Here is a 17,307-nt window from a genome sequence, read left to right as displayed (position 1 = left end):
TGTGACGATGTCAACAACAATAATAAGTTTTAAAACAAGTCTAACTTGGGGGCTGTGTGGGCGAGTAGCCATGAGGAGGTGTCCTCAGAGGCAGAGCGCTTTATTTTCCTGAATTAGTTATGGCGAAGGGAACACTCCAGCCTTTGTCCCACTGAGATTTTAAAAACGAAAATGCCTTTCCTTTATTAATTTACTTGACTCTCCAGTGAATGGATAGGTGGACTTAACAAGCATTCCCAAGAACAGGGGTGGGTGCAGGCGGATGGCTGTGTCCGTGGAACCCCAGCCCTGGGAGCCTCGAGACATGTTCCATCTTCATGCCCACCCCCAAGTCTCCCTTCCACTCATGCTTCTTTCGTGTAAAATTCCTATACAATTATTCTGTGCACATTTCCTGCCTTAACCCTACTCCCAGCTCCTCCCTTACCCCATTCAGTCAAGGAACCCATGAGCACCAAGTTTAAAAACCCATTCCTGTCTCCTAGTACCCCTTCCCCCCCCCCCCCCACAGCAACCTACCCAGAGACTAAGGCGTGTCAGTAATGCAGGTGTTCGATGCGTGTTTGTGAACCAGAAGATGGATTTCTAGCCCTGCAGAAGCAGGTTGTCGCCTGGAAAATTATCTACAGCAGGAGTTGCCGCGAAGGGGGCCGCTGGCTATGATCCATGGGCTGAGAGAGCCTGAGAGGCAACCGGGAGATGGGGAAGAGGGAGAGATACAGGAGAGAGATTCGATAGCGGCTGCAGACATGAGGAAAAACACCCTGTGGAAGCTTGATTTATAGCAAAGTGCAATTTTAAAAGATAAATGCATGGGCTGGAACCGGGAAGTGGAGCTGCCATTTCAGGTTACACAAGAGAGAAATAAACCCTCCCCGTCCCCATCAGATCAGGCTGAGCCTGCCTCGCTTTCCCTCACCAGCCTCTCTCTCCCCCACACCTCCCTCCCTTCCCCTTTCTCTAATTCTCTGTCTCTCTCGCTCTCTCAAACACCCACACAGGCACGTGTGCACGCGCACACACGCGTGCACACACACACACACACACACACACGCGCACGCACGCACACATGAGCTCCCCACCCCCACCCTCACTGTCTGCACCCCTCCCGGCCCTGGCTCTGCGGCAGGGCAGACGGGGAAGATTTATGGTGACTGCAGGCACGGCTCCTGCCTGGCAGACACCGGCTCATCCCACACTAAGCTGCTTTATGTGGGGCCGTTAGCTCTGCTCCGCTGGCTTGGGAGGCTGCGTCTTCTTAATCTTTATTATTCTTAATGCCTCACTCTCTCCCCAGGCTCCTGGCTCCAGCCCCGTCCTGACCTCAGACACCAGGAGCGGGAGAGCCCCCCGTTGCCACCGGGTGCCTTGCCGCTGTGGGAGGAGCAGATCTCAGAGCTCCTGTCTCGGCTGCGGACATGGTGCTCCCTGGGCTGGGGCCAGCGCTCCGCTCTGCGTGGGGACACGTTCCGGTTTTAACAAAGGGGCCGTCGCTGTCCCTGTGCGGGGAGAGCACGGGCGGACGGGCAGGACCAGGATGTGCTTGGAAGGGCTTCTCTTCCTGGAGGGAAGCTGGATGCGGGGGGAGCGTGCCCAGGACGGAGCAGAGGCAGCGCGCCAGCGGCCGGAAAGCCCAGGCCTTCTGAGCTGTGTGCCCCACGCGGTGCAGGCCCCAGGCTGCAGGACGGCAGCCAGAGAGGACTCCCGGGGGGCCTGCCTCTGCTCCCTGCTGGGCCCCACTCCCCCCGCCTCCGATTCCTCACGGGACAGGCGAGGAGGCAGGACAGTGGGTGCTCAGCAGCCTCGGCCCTCTGGGGGATGGGGCGTCCTCCATGGGGAGCCATGCTCCACGCACCCCCACAGCACGTCCATATGCATGGGCCCCTCGAGCCTCACCCCCACTCGCAGGACAGACGTCCAAAGCTCCTTTGCCCACGTAGGCAGATGAGGAAGGATCTGGGGAAGAGCACATGTTTGCCCATTACCACACAGACCCTCCGGGCTGCAGCTGAAGGCATCCCTCATTCAGGGCTCCCAGCAGGGCTAAGTCTCCAACCCCATCCCCAGCCTGTGCCCCCGCTTCTGTCCCCAGCTCAGCCCCAGCCTGTGCCCCCACCCCACAGCCTGAGCCCCCAGTAGGGTCTCTCTTTCGGGAGCACAAACAGGAAGGAACACTCACAGAGTCGCACTGAGGGTCTGGCCTGTGTGCTCTCCACCCAGAGCAGCGGTGTGTGTGGCCTCTGCGGGCCTGGATTTCACGGGAAGGCAGAGCAGACTTGGGGGCAGGAGGCTGTCCGTTTGGCCTGGTTTTGCAAATCCAGGCAGGGTTTCATTCTTTGTCACAGCCTTCCCCACCAGCTGCACTCACTGGAACCGTTTTTTCATTCCGTCGTTGGAGTTAGGGTTCAAAGGGCAGAGACCCCTGGGAAAGTGACCTTCCTGGGGGCAGGTTTCCATGAGGCAGGGCAAGGGCGTCAGTAGAGGCGACCCCGCCCTCTGGCGACCACACTGAGGGGAGCAGTGGCCTCTCGTACCACCACCCAAAGTGGCACGTGGACCCTGAAGGCTGTTCTGGACATGGTGCCTCTGCTTTCCTGCTTCAGAGGGCTGGCTGTGGCGGTTCTGTTCTGTGACTGTGCCCCTCCGTCCCCTGCTCCTCCAGGACAGCACCTGCGAGGCGTCTCCTGGTGCTTCCAGCTGGCAGCGTGAGGCGCATGGCCTCACCGCGGGGCCACGTCCACGGAGCACCACTACCTCCTGTCTGATAACACGGCACTGCCGGTGAGTTCTGCACCACTGGCTTCTAAACCTGTGCAACAGCCTTTCAGGTAGCTGTTCGGGAGCATTTAACCAAACACTTCAAGCATCAGTGCTCATCCTTCTCCAATTCTTCCAGAAAGTTCAGAGAAAATGTCCGCAAACTCGTTTGAGGAGACCAGCACTACCCTGGTATCAAACCCGGTCAAGGACCCCACAAGAAGAAAATCACTGGCCAGTGTCCCTGAGGAATGTAGATGCAAAACTCGTCAACAAAACACCAGCAACCCAAACCCAACAACCCACCAAGAGAATCATTCGACGCAAGCAAGAGGCATTTATTCCAGGGATGCAAGGATGGGCTCGATATCCACAAATCCATCCACGTGACCACAGAAAGAGGCAAAGGACGAAAATCAGAAAAACTCTACTTGGGTTTTCGTATTCTAAACCTCCTTATGATGGCATGTTAACGCTATTGTTTTGCTCTTAATTTTTATAGACCAGCAATATCAACAGGTGAAAAAGAATAAACAATTATTATTTTTTTAAAAAAAACATCCATCTGCTAATATTTAATCAATAGATGTCCCTTTTGTGACTGTGTCTCAGGGGAGAGTCTTGGGGCCCAGGGAGCCCGTGTCCCTCACCACTGCACCTGGGTGCCCCCGGAAGGCCCTCCAGGGACTTCCTGTTGCTAAACCACGGCCTCCCGAGCCTCGTTCCCCTCGGTCGGCATCGCTCTGCATCACAGCAACCAGCCGCCTCCTGGAAACACACCTCTTGGGCTTCCAAGGGGTCCGACAACCCCATTTCCTCGGGCATTTCTCTACCTGATTGGCGTCCAGCAGCAGATCTTCCCGTGTCCTGTTCGCTAGGAAAGAGCGGTGGCCGGAGGCTGGGGGAGAGGGGGGCAGCTCGGGGTGCTCTGTGCTTCGTGCCTAGTGCACAGGCCTCTCAGCTGAGCCTGCAGAATGAGAGGAGACGGGCTCTGCAGCCTCAAATGACCTTCATCTGACCTCTCCAGCAGCGCCTCCCTGAGTCCATCCTCCACCGGACACAGAGCATGTCCTGGGCTGAACGTAGCCCCCCCCCCCCCCCCCCTTTCCCCATGGAGAGGCCCCCCCCTCCCCCGTGAGTCCTCCTCCTGATGCCCCCATTCCCAACCTGCACATCTGCGGGGCACACGTCATTAAAAAATGAGTCATCGTCGCGTTTCGTTAGGATGTGGGGCCATCTACGTTCCACCCACAGTGCACGCGTGCCTCCCTGTGTGTGTCCTGGTTTGGCTTTAGAACACCTGGAGAAGGAGCCGTGTTTCCGTTCTGCAGGTGAGAGCGTCAGCGCCCAGGGAAGGCAAGGACTTGGCCGAGGACAGGATTTGATTTAATCCGTGGTTAGCTCGGAGTCTTGCCCGGTGCCCTCCACAGCGTCCAAGAGATTCCAGCACAGATGCCCTCTGGCCAAACACGCCCTCCCCCAGTCAGAGTCCAAACAAGGCATGTCTGGGGCTCCTAGCCTGGCGATCGTCCCGAACGCCCTGTCCCTCAGCGTCCTACGGCGAGAATGTCTATTTTAACCCACTCCATCGTCACTCTCTGGATTCGCTATTTCTTAACCAGAATTGGAGTCTTTAACCCTAAGAAGGTGGCAGCAGGGTCTGCCGGGAGCCACTCACAGCAGACCAGGTGGAAGGAGCAATGCCGTGCCCAGGCTCAGCGCTCACGGGCCAGGGGCCTGGGGGAGGGAGGAGGGAGGGGCTCCAGGACACGGCTCCTCCTGGCTGGATCCCACATAAACACGGGCGTCCTCGAGGGAGGCCTGGTCTCTGTGAGGAGCACTGGTGGCTGTGGAGGCGCCTGTCCTCTCTCTGCCGGGCAAGGGCGGGGAGCTGAGCCTCGAAGCAGAAGGCGGGTCTGCATGCTGCCTGCGGCGGCGTCCAAGGTGGACAGACCAAGGCTCGGCCGGCACAGCAAGGGCCTCGCGAAGCTCTGTCTCCTGACAGGCGTCCCTGCTGGATGTGCTGCTGTCCTGCTTCTCTGCGGGCGAGAGCCTTTCGTGAGGAAATGACAAAAAGAGACGGTAACATTTTCAAAGTTGTCAGCTCCGTGTCACCTTCCCCTGTGCATTCCTGAAATTGCATTAGTGCATCTAACACGAAGGCTCAGGAGCAACTGGCTGAGGACACAACCAAGGGTGGGAGAGCTGTGCCTGATGGGGGTGGGGGTGGCCACTGGCAGGTAAAAGAAAGGGTCCCCTGGGGGCGGGGTGGGGGTGAAGGAAGTGGGGGGGAGGACGGGGGTGAGGGAGGGTGGGGGATGAGAGAGGACAATGGTCAGAGAGGACCTCAGCCTCCCTGGTGGACAGTTGGGACGAGTTGAGGAGGAGAAAGGAGGCCGTGTGCACACTGTCCTGTCCAGGGGCCCAGGGTCGCCTGTGTGGTCACTACAGCAGACTGGGGAGGCACGGCTGTGTGAGGCAGATGTGGCCCCGGTCCTGTGACACCAGCGGGATATTCCCATCATCACCCCGTGTGGCTGCTTCCCGATGGCGTCACCCCGGTCCTGCCTGGCCCCCGGCGAGAGGGAGGTGCAGCTCTGGGAGCAGGAAGCTGCTGGTCGCCTGGACATCCAGGGGGGTGACCAGGAGCCACCCCAGTCCCCGCTGCAGAAAAGGCCTGTTTCACGGACTCCAGGTCCGGCGTCCTGCCTGTCTGGGAGGCCCCCAGGGTGCCTGGGAGCCTGGCATGCAGAGTGTGTGCTGTGCATGTGTGTGTGCGAAGCGTGCCCACCATGTGGACGAGGCTGGTGGTGACAGGGGAGTCCACGGTGCTGGGCGAGGCTGTCCTTGGAGCCACATTGAGCCGCCCGCTCCTCGGCTCCCCGGCCTGGCAGGGACAGGGCCACGTGGTGGCCCCAGCTGCCAGGACGAGCTGCTGGCCTGCAGGTGGGGGCTGGCTGCTCGCCTGGCGCAGGAGGTCTGGCAGACTCCTCGGCTGCGGATCAGCCAGAAGGGGCTGGAGGTCTCAGGAGCTGACGAACCCCTAACTCTGCGTACACACGGCCACCAGCGGGTCCCAGGGGAGACTGGCCACCCGAGATCACGGCCGCGGGAGCAGGTGGACTGAGGGGACTGGTTCCGTTGAAAGGCAATGAAATCCTGGAATCTGTGCGCTGGCTGCAGCGTCGGCTGAGCTGGACTCAGGAGGCCTCTCTGTAAGAAGTCTCTCCTAGAACAATGCCGACACTCGGTACAGGTCACAGTACCTGATGTGGTGACACAGAGAGCGGTGAATGTCCTGTGCTCAGGCCACTGCTCATGAGCAGTAGGTGAGGGGGCCCATTTAACCCATGTTCCTTTCTCAATAAGCCGACAACGGGCCTCCATACCAGGACACAGGTGGTCAAGGTCACGGAGGAAGTACAGGTGGGGTTACAGCACCAAACAGGGGGTGACCCTCCTGCAAGCACCCCTGGTTCAGGGTTAGGGTTAGGACTAGGATTAGGGTTAGGGTTAGGGTTAGGGCTAGGGTTAGGGTTAGGGTTAGGGTTAGGGCTAGGGCTAGGGTTGGGGCTAGGGCAAAGGCTAAGGCTAGAGCTAGGGTAGAGTTAGGGCTAGGGTTAGGGTTAGGGCTAGGGCTAGGGTTAGGGCTAGGGCAAAGGCTAAGGCTAGAGCTAGGGTAGAGTTAGGGCTAGGGTTAGGTTAGGGCTAGGGCTAGGGCAAAGGCTAATGCTAGAGCTAGGGTAGAGTTAGGGCTAGGGTTAGGGCTAGGGCAAAGGCTAAGGCTAGAGCTAGGGTAGAGTTAGGGCTAGGGTTAGGGTTAGGGCTAGGGCTAGGGTTAGGGCTAGGGCAAAGGCTAAGGCTAGAGCTAGGGTAGAGTTAGGGCTAGGGTTAGGTTAGGGCTAGGGCTAGGGCAAAGGCTAATGCTAGAGCTAGGGTAGAGTTAGGGCTAGGGTTAGGGCTAGGGCAAAGGCTAAGGCTAGAGCTAGGGTAGAGTTAGGACTAAGGTTAGGGTTAGGGTTAGGGCTAGGGCTAGGGTTCCTGGAGGTGCCGGTGGGAAGTGGAAGTGCCATTGGTGTGGGAGGCCCATGATGAGCCAGGGAGCGTAGAGGCCAGGGAGCCTTCAGTGTTGGGAGCCAGCAGAGTTGAGGCAAGCAACTCAGTCTTAAGGAAATAGAATTAAGTTCCTTCTAGCAGAAGTTATGAGGTGCCCTGAGGGCTTGGCCAGAAGATAAGATAACCTGCAGCTTAGCATCTCCTGTCTTCCTGCCTCTTCCCCTTCCTGATCCTCCCCCCCTAGATAGCCCAGCCTTGGAATGTTGCACCTTGGAATGTCACACCGCCCCTGGCAGTTAGCCAATCCTGTGTTGCCAGTTACCAAAGACCCCCCTGCATAGGCAACCCTGCCCCCCTTTGTTTCTGCTGTATAAATACAACCATTTCAGAGAATAAAATCGGAGCTTGATCAGAACCTTGTCTTGCTCCCATTCTTTCGCGTTCCTTGTTTGCCTCATTCTCTTAGGTGGTTCCTGCGTGCCCCCGTTGTTGTCCCGCAGGCCGGGACACTTCAGCTGTCGAGAAAGCTCTGGACACATGGCACCGCAGGTAGTGGTGTCTGCTGCCTCAGCTGCTGAGTTCCGGGAGGCAGGGGACTGGGTGTCGAGTCAGCAGCAGTGGGGGGGGGGGGGGGGCGGGATGTGAGGATCGGCACTCCTAAGGCTGCAGGGCTGCTGCCTGCCCTCCCCGAGGGCACTCCCCCAGGACCCTCCCCCAGGACCCACCCCCAGGACCCTCCCCAGGACCCGCCCCCACCTGCTCTCACCTGTCCTCGGGGACGTGCCCATCTCGAGTCGCAGAGGCCGCTGGGGTCCCAGGTGCTGCGGCTCAGCTGACTGCAGACGGCTAATTGCTCTTGGTGCTGACGTTCCTCATTAAGGTTTCCTCCGGGGGAGGAGCTGCGACCTGCAGTTTAGGAGGTCCTGGCGGGAAGAGGACACCTGCCCGTGCTTACGAGGGCGGCCCGGGAGGACACGCTAGGGCCGAGCTCCCAGGCGTGTCAGAGGCCCGGGATCTCATTAGCTGCCATGCTCCATCTTCACCGGGTCCGGAAACTCCCGTCTTCTGCGTCTCCCTGATGCCTGGTACGTCAAAGGGCTCATAAATAGGTGGGAGGAGAAAAAAAATTAATGAAAAAACAAGGTAACTGCCCTAACCAGTTTGGCTCAGTGGATACAGTGGATAGAGTGTTGGCCTGCGGACTCAGGGGTCCCAGGCTCGATTCCGGTCAAGGGAATGTACCTGGGTTGCGGGCACATCCCCAATGGGGGCGTACAGGAGGCAGCTGATCCATGTTTCTCTCTCATTGATGTTTCTAGCTTCCTCTATGTAAAAAAAAAAAAAAAAAAAAAAAAATCAATAAAATATACTTAAAAAAAGAAAAAAGAAAAAACAAGGTAACAACATTAAGAATGGTGAATGTTCGCGTGGAGTAAATGGGTTTATGAGGCTGGATGTGACGTGATGAAATTATATTTTTACTAGTGACCCAAAGCGTGAAATCGTACGAGACCCGGGACCCCAGCCCCCACCACCTGAGGTACTCAGAGTCAAGTCCCCGCTCACCCACATGCGCATCGCCACGCATGCAGCCTCCTGGTGACGGGCCTTTGGTCCTTACGGGGTTTTTATAATATAGACTGGAGGCCCAGTGCATGAATTCGTGCACCTGTGGGGCCCCTCAGCCTGGCCCAAAATACCACTACCTGGGCGAGTCTATATTGAAGAAGTGGCATTAGAAGAAGTTTAAGTTTAAAACATTTGGCTCTCCAAAGAAATGTCAATTGTTGTACTGTCGATATTCGGCTCTGTGGACTGATGAGTTTGCCAACCGTTGGGGCCCTAGACCATGTCTCTCCCCCCTCCCCTCCACCCTCCATGATCCACACCTGCTGGCCTTCGGGACCTCCTCCCAGCTCAAGGATGTTTTCCCATTGAATTTTAGGGAGAGACAGAGAGAAACATTGAAACATGGATGTGAGAGAAGCATATCGGCACAAACTGACGCTCTAGCCACTGAACCAAATCAGAGAGGGCCCGAGCCACTTCCTGGAAACCAGCATCCTGCTGCCACATTATCAGAATCACAAAGCCACTCACAGAACATCCCTTCGCTGAGGCCCCGCTGGCCAGATGGGTCATTCCCGGGCTGATGAGGAGAGATACTGAGCAGCTTCTCCACTTTGCTTCCGCCGGCCCCACCAGACCCCTGGACAACCACAGCCCGGAATCTGTCCCAGACCCCGCTAGACCCTTCGACAATCCCAGCCCCGAATCTGTCCCAGGCCAGCTTGCAGGGGTCATGCGGTTGCAGGGACAGGGGCAGGGCCTGCTGGGGACAGAAGCGGTGATAGGACTTGGGGTGAAGTGTAGGGGACAGGGAGTTACACCCCTTTTGGAGGGGGAAGCTTGTCAAGGAGGAGCAGAAGGCCAGTGCCTTCTTGACACACACACACACACACACACACACACACACATATATATATATATCTGATTTTTCACAGAGAGGAAGGGAGAGGGATAGAGAGCTAGAAACATCAATATAAGAGAAACACCTGTGGATTGCAGTGTTTGATTTAGGTCAAAGGCACATGCCTAGGATGCAGGCTCAATCCCCAGTAGGAGGCGTGCAGGAGGCAGCCTATCAATGATTCTCTCTCATTGATGTTTCTCTCTCTCTCCCCCTCTCCCTTCCTCTCTGAAATCCATAAACATATCTTATATACTAAAAGCCTGATATGCTAAGTGTCAAGTCATCCAGTTGGCCATTCAACTAATCAAAGCATAATATGCTAATGATATGCTAAGGCCCCTCAACTGCTATGACGTGCACTCATCAGCAGAGGGCAGGCGCTCCAGCTGGTACGTTAGCCTGCTGCTGGGGTCCAGCTGATCAGGACTGAGCAACATGAGCCGGACATCCCAGCTGTGGTCCCTCCCCAGTTGGCCAACCTTCCACGTCTCTCCCCAGCCCTGATCATGCACCGGTGGGTCCCTCTGCCTGGTCTCACAATCTGGGACCCCTTGGAAGATGTCAGAGAGCTGGTTTCGGCTCAACAACAAAACGACTGGTTGCTATGACATGCACTGACCACCAGGGGGCAGATGCTCAATGCAGGAGCTGCCCCTTGGTGGTCAGTGTGCTCCCACAGGGGAAGTACCACTCAGCCAGAAGCCAGCTCATGGCTGGTGAGCGCAGCAGTGGTGGGGGAGACGGAGCGAAATCCTCCTGGACTGGGAGAGGGTGCAGGCCTGCTGAGGGACACCCGCCCCCACCCCAGGGGATGAATTTCATGCACCGGGCCTCTAGTATTTTAAAAAATGAATAAGTATGACTGGTAGTTTGTAAACAAGAGCACTGAGGCGTGGGGATGGGAACAACGTGCCTGAGATCATGCAGCTGCTGTGGCAGAAACGTGTCCATCCCTTTCCTGCACGTCCCCGGGGCGGTTCCCATCGGCTCCCTCTGCAGTCCCGCTGGTCTGCGGTCAGGGCAGCAGACTTCCCGTCTGCCTGGATGATGGGCTCTCTGGCTGAGCACGGCCTGTCCACTGGGACCGAGAGCGGCGGCTCTGGGAAAGGGCCCGGCCTGGAAAGCCGCCAGGCTCCTGGTGCCCGGCAGAGCTCCACTTCGATTTGATCTTTATCGCTAGCAACGAGGAGCCAGGAAAGGCTTTTTAAAAAATCCCTCACCGGGGATATGCCTGATTGATTTTTTAAAGAGAGAGGAAGGGAGAGGCAGACAGGAACGTCCATGGTTGCCTCCTGTAGGCACCCCGGCCAGGGATTGAACCGGAAACCTAGGGATGTGCCCGGTGGGGAATGGAACCTGCCACGCTCTGGGGTGGGGACGGTGCTCCTGCCGACTGAGCCACCCTGTCAGGGCCTTGCAGTGGGCCCTCGTTTGTGTGAAATATCCCTCCTGTCTCCTGGGTGCAGGCGCTTCAAGATGTGGAAGACCCAGTGGGAGGCTGAGTGCTGGCAGAGCTTTCACTAGGGATGGCATGGAGATGGAGGACGAGGGAGCGGCGATGCCTCCTTTGTGGGGCCGAAAAGAAGAAAACGTCTCCCTCCCCCCCCCCCCCCCCCCCGTTCTCCCCGGGAAGAGCAGCACAGGGGAGCCGGGCTCCCGAGGGCACCCACCACCGCGGCGGCCCTGACCTCGAACTCTGAGAGTTTCCCCAGAGCCGGCATTTTGCTTCATATTTACAACCTCATATGTGCACACGTATGTGTGCGCACGTCACGTGGGCTTTGCTGGCCTGGCTAGCACTGGTTTTCACCTTTAAAAAATATATATTTTATTGATTTTTTACAGAGAGGAAGAGAGAGGGAGAGTTAGAAACATCAATGAGAGAGAAACATTGATCAGCTGCCTCCTGCACACCCCCTACTGAGGATATGCCCGCAACCAAGGTACATGCCCTTGACTAGAATCGAACCTGGGACTGCCGAAACTGGTTTGGCTCAATGGATAGAGTGTCGGCCTGCGGACTGAAAGGTCCCTGGTTCGATTCTGGTCAAGGGCATGTACCTGGGTTGCGGGCACATCCCCAGTAGGGGGTGTGCAAGAGGCAGCTGATCAATGATTCTCTCTCATCGATGTTTATAACTCTCTATCCCTCTCTCTTCCTCTCTGTAAATAATCAATTAAAAAAAATATATATATATACTCTTACAAAAAAAGAATCGAACCTGGGACCTTTCAGTCTGCAGGCTGACACTCTATCCACTGAGCCAAACCGGTTTTGGCTGGTTTCCACCTTTTAAATCTGGTATTTCTGTCTGGTCTCTGGAGCATGTGAAACACTGTTTATAATACTGGACTCTTTCTATCGACTTGTTGGTGTCTAAACCTGCCGTGTCTGCACTGACCAGTGGTGTCCGGTGAAGGTCACACGAAGGTCAGGGAGGCTCAGAAGGGCCGGTGCCACCCCTGTTCCCACCAGGTTTTGAAGTTCAGGGAGCTGTGGGGCTGCTCACCCAGGAGCCAGAGACGCGGGTGGTGTTCCCAGGCGAGGGCGGAGCCGGGGCCAGCAGAGGTCCTAGGGCCCTCTGCCCTGCGTACAGGACGATGGCAAACACACCACGGGACCCTGGGTGATAAAGCAGAACCCAACAATACAGCCGGCTTCTTCTTTATATGAGTTACAGCATCTCGCCATTGCAGGAAAAATATTTAAATGACGTGCAAGCCAATCTGGATCACGTACCTTCTGGAGACACAGAAATCCACCTCCTGTGTGCATGTGTGCATGTGTGTGCATATGTGTGGCGTGTGTACGCGTGTGTGCCTGTGTGTGTGGGCGTCCTGTTGTCTGACTTCCCTTGGCCTGTGTGGTGAGCATGGTGTCTTTCCTCATGAGAAATGCCATCGTCTGCGATGTTTACGGCACCACCTTCCCGGCCACCTGCTCTCCCGGGGCCCACCGGCCCGGTGCGCACTCCACGTTCTCTGTGGCTCCTCCTTCCTGGGTGCCCTCTGGTTTCCAGATGGCCCGTCTCGCACGCCTCTCCGTGTTTTGAGCGGACCCTCGCCCGCCACATTGCTTCTCCGCGCACTGTAGTTTATAACAGAGTTAAGCGTTGTTGAAGAACTGAGTGGAAGCCACGGTGCTGGGCTGAGGCCATGTGTGACCCCAGCCTCTGAGCTCAGTGGGCACTCAGGGGTTGCTGTATGTTCCTGGGTCTGTGTGTGGACAAGACTCCCCGCTGGAGGTGACGGGTCTTGCACCTGAGCTCTCTGGTCAGGAGCACAGGGACGGCCTGGGGCAGAGTCCCATGCCATCCATGCTGCACGCAGTGCCTGAGAGTCGTCCCAGCCGACTGCCCACAGCTCCCTGTCCTCAATCACTGAAACACTAGAGGCCCGATGCACAAAGATTCGTGCTCGAATGGGCCTTCCTTCCCCCTTTCTTGGGCCAGAGCTGCCTTTCTGCCTTCCCATGCTGGGCAGAGGCCAGGAGCAGCTGGAGTAGTGCAGAATGCCTGCGTCCCGCCCCGGCCACTTGGTGCCTGTGTATGCAAATTAACCTGCCATCTTTGTTGGTTTAATTTGCATGCTCACTCCTGATTGGCTGGTGGGCTTCGTGAAGGTATAGTCAATTTGTATCTTTCTCTTTTATTAGTGTAGACTAGAGGTCCAATGCACAAAATTTGTGCAAGGGTAGGCCTCCTTTCCACCGACTGCTGGTACTGGCTTCCCACTGTCACCCAGGACCCCGGCCTCCCTCATAGCTCTGGCTTCGTCTGGAAGGTATAATCAGCATATTATGCTTTTATTATTATAGATGTTTTCTTCTCCTTTATGAACATTGATCTGGTGTTATCATCAAATCAGGTGATACTTAGCAGACATTTCTTTTAAAAAAATATATTTTATTGATTTTTTACAGAGAGGAAGAGAGAGGGATAGAGAGTTAGAAACATCGATGAGAGAGAATCATCGATCAGCTGCCTCTTACACACCCCCTACTGGGGAGGTGCCCGCAACCAAGGTACATGCCCTTGACCGGAATCGAATCTGGGACCTTTCAGTCCACAGGCCGACACTCTATCCACTGAGCCAAACCGGTTTCAGCTTAACAGACATTTCAATGGAGAAAATTCCAATTTCATTCATGCCAAGTTAGTTGTGAGCCCTCCCCTATCTCTTCCTCCCCAAAAATTAAACTACATTTGAACCAGGAAAAAAACAACTCACAAAATGATCTGGCCCCAAAGCCTTGTTTTGTCTGTTTTGTTTGTTTGTCTTTACTGATTGGATCTCAGAGCAATAGGTTAGAGAACACGCCGAGGTAACTCGGACGCAACTTGCAGTTACGTTCCGCTGGAACGTCCCACAGCACACTGACCCCCGAGGTGGTTTTCGTCTGCTCTCGATGCCTGGATCCGGGTGGCTCACCGTGCACGTTCCTGAGGGTGCCTTATTCCTCCGAGGGGGTCAGTGCGGGTCCCAGGTTTCCTTCTTGTGTAAGGTCAGTTCAGCTAAAGTGGAACTTTTTAGCGGGATTTACATTTCACGTCTCTGAAGCCGATGAGCTCACGTGCCTCTCGGGACTGCCCACGCGCCTGTCTCTGAGGAACCCACTGGAAGAGTTACCACGATTCCCGCCTGCCCCTCGCCTCCTTCCCACGGCGGGAAGTCAGATGGTGACTTCACGTGTTAGCGTCATTCTCTCTTTTTATGGAAGTGCTTTCTGTGCAGGTGGCAGCGATCACAACACAGGGGTACGCTCATCACCTGGGATCCAGGAGCCGACTCGCTGAAGGCCAAATAGACAGCTGACCCGCCCGGGAAAACCTCGCTTCTGTGCCCCCGCCCCCACCCCCGTGCGGCTGCCGCACACGCCCACGGGCAGTTCTGATTGCCTGGGTCTGACCCTCGAGGATGTCATGTGATACACACAGCACACGCTCCCTGGAGAGGACTCCAGATCTGACACACACCGGACTAACAGGTCTACAGGCCTGCTTTGGAGGCCGGTGCTGGGAAGTGAGATTAAACCTGGGCTTTTCTGCATGTGGTAGCGTGGGCTTCACTGGTTTCAGTAAGTGCAGAAATTTAGTCAAGATCAGAATCTTTTTTGGAGCTGATACAATGCTGACATTCTGCCCTGGCCGGTGTGACTCAGTGGGTAGAGCATCGGACTGGGGATGGAAGGGTCCCGGGTTCCATTCTGGTCAAGGGCATGCACCTCTGTTGCAGGTTCCCTGGCCCTGGCCCGGGGTTGAGCAGGAGGCAACTGGTCAATGGGTCTCTCTCACATTGATGTTTCTCTCTGTCTCTCCCTCTCCCTTCCACTCTAAGAGTCAATGAAAACATATCCTCGGGTGGAGATTCACAACAACAACATGCTAACTTTCCTTCTTCACCTTTTCAGAAAGGGTTAAGTAACTCGGGGAATTCAGAAATTCTAACAAATGAGGTATTTACTGAATAACGCACATCGTTCCCGAGAATTGGGGCTTTTTTAACCGACAATCTCACCTCCTTCCACGTGAGACAATGCCGGCCCCACAGCTGCCTGTGTTCCCGCATGAGCAGCTGTGTGGTCAGAGTGGGAAAGAGAGAGGAAAACGAAAGTCCCCGAATGGCTGGTGCCTGACCCCGATGTGGCCCAGGCCTGTGTAACATGAGGAGGCCAGTGTTTCACGGGCTTCCTCCCCCCCCCCCCCCCCCCCCCCCCCCCCCCCGCCGCCCCAAGTGCCGCTCAGCAAACCCCACAACCCCACCTGATTCTGGAGGCAGCTGATTCCTCCTAAGGTTTGTCTTTTTTTTTTTTAATGTATTTTTTATTGATTTCAGAGGGGAAGGGAGAGAGAGAGAGAGAGAGAGAGAGAGAGAGAGAAACATCAGTGATGACAGAGAATCATTGATTAGCTGCCTCCTGCACGCCCCCTACTGGGGATGGAGCCCACAACCTGGGCATATGCCCTGATGGGGAATCAAACCGTGACCTCCTGGTTCCTAGGTCGACAATACTCAACCATTGAGCCACACTGGCCAGGCTAAGGTTTGTCTCATATAATGATGTTACCTCAGTGCAGGGGTGGGGAACACCCACTCTGCGGGCCACATAAGGCTGGCAAAATCACTTGGCCTGGCCCGCCAAGGCATTAGGGGCGAGTGAATCCGATGTCTGACTAAATGGAGCAGGCCAATTGTTAAGCTGATAATTGTGTATGGCCCACAAAGGATGTCATAAACATCTCAACGGCCTTCGGCAGGAAAAAGGTTCCCCGCCCCTGCCTTAGAGCGAGACTCCATCCACGGACACTTACGGGATGAAAGATGGCTCTTGGAGACTTAAAAACGAAGGCCCCGAGGAACGAGCCCGAAATGGCGGAACCAGCGTGAGCGTCACATGGGAGTAACTGGAGTCTGGTGACCCTGAGCTGACCCAGCAGGCCACGCCCTCCGCCTCCTGGACGGCTGCTCCGTGTTCTGGGCAGGAACTTGCCTCCCTCCTCTGTCCTCTCTCTTCTACATGCCTTCGGAAGCACACACGCGTGTACGGAGTCTGTTTAGCTGTGCTTCAGTGGAGTTCGTACAGGAGACCGAGTGAGTGGCTCTCAGTGGCTCTCGCAGTGGCTCGCGCAGTGGCCCTGCCATCGGAGTGTGGATTGGATGTGAGCCCTTCCCCGGGGCACAGCTCCATCCCGAGTCCACCCCTTCCCCAGGCCAAGGCTCCGTCCTGAATCCATCCCGGCTGCTTCCGCGGCTCCCCAGTCACCCCGTCGGGAAGGGGAGGCTGACATCGCTCAGGTGATTGCTTGATTCCTGTCAGTTTCAGGGCTCATTTCCATTTGTCTTTCACGTGCCAGCGGCTCGCCATCTGTAGAGTCCTCGCTGCTGCTCAGCTCCGAGCCAGGGTTCACTGAGACCGTGGGGCACGTGGCGATCGGGATGGCAGTGACTCCAGACAACAAAGGGGCTGCAAGCGCCCGTGCACTAGAGGGCGCTGGGCCAGGAGGCTCAGCAATGATGCTATGAATCACAGGAATCCTCAGACTAGTGTGAGTCCGTTACAGGACTCTTCTGTTTGTGTAATTGTTTACATTAGAATCTCCAATAGTGAGGAAATAGAGTATTTAGTATCACTTTGTTTTGAGGATGATCTATGCTAGGAAACAGTTCTAAAAAAGTTTGATTTCTCTAAACTGTTTTTATCTATCTTTTTGTTCTATTTTATAGGAAATGTCACAAGACTTTCTTACAATCCTCCTTTAGGACTTTATATACACATACACACACACACACACACACACACACACACACACACCGGTATATAGGAGAGGGCGAGATGGACTTGTTGTGCCACTTACCTGTGCATCACCGGCTTGTCCGTGTAGATGCCCTGACCAGGGACAGCACACGCTGAGCCCAGCTACGGGCCGACCCCAACGAAACAGAAGCTGGTGGATGTCTGGCTTATTTCTTTGTTTCCATGCTGACATTATATTTTTAAAAACTTCATCTTTATTGTTGCAAGTGTTACAAATGTCCTGTGTTTTTTTTTTCATTTTTTTTTCTATGACTCCTATCCGCCCCACACCTGCCCTTCCCAGGCCTTCACACACTACTGTCTGTGTCCACGGGTTATGCGTATATGCATATACGTTCCCCAGTTCATCCCCCCCCGCCACACCTTCCTGCTGAAATCTGACAGCCTGTTCCGTGCCTCTGTCTCTGGATCGCTTTTGTTCATCAGTTTATGTTGTCCATTAGATCCCACACATGAGTGAGAGCAGGTGATACTGTCTTCCACTGACTGGCTCATTTCACTTAGCCAGATACTCTCCAGGCCCCTCCATGCTGCTGCAAAGGGCAGGAGATCCTCCTTTTTCACTGCTGCATAGTATTCCACGGTATAAATGTACCACAGCTTTTTTATCCACTCGTCTACTGGTGTGCACTGGGGCTGTTTCCAGATCTCAGCGATTGTAAATTGCGCTGCTATGAACATAGGGGTGCATATACCCTTTTTGATT

The sequence above is a fragment of the Pipistrellus hanaki genome, assembly GCF_964339955.1.
Source record: "Pipistrellus hanaki genome assembly, chromosome: 12".
Lineage (NCBI taxonomy): Eukaryota > Metazoa > Chordata > Mammalia > Chiroptera > Vespertilionidae > Pipistrellus > Pipistrellus hanaki.
The sequence above is the reverse complement of the archived record's forward strand: the minus strand, read 5'-3'. Positions refer to the sequence as shown.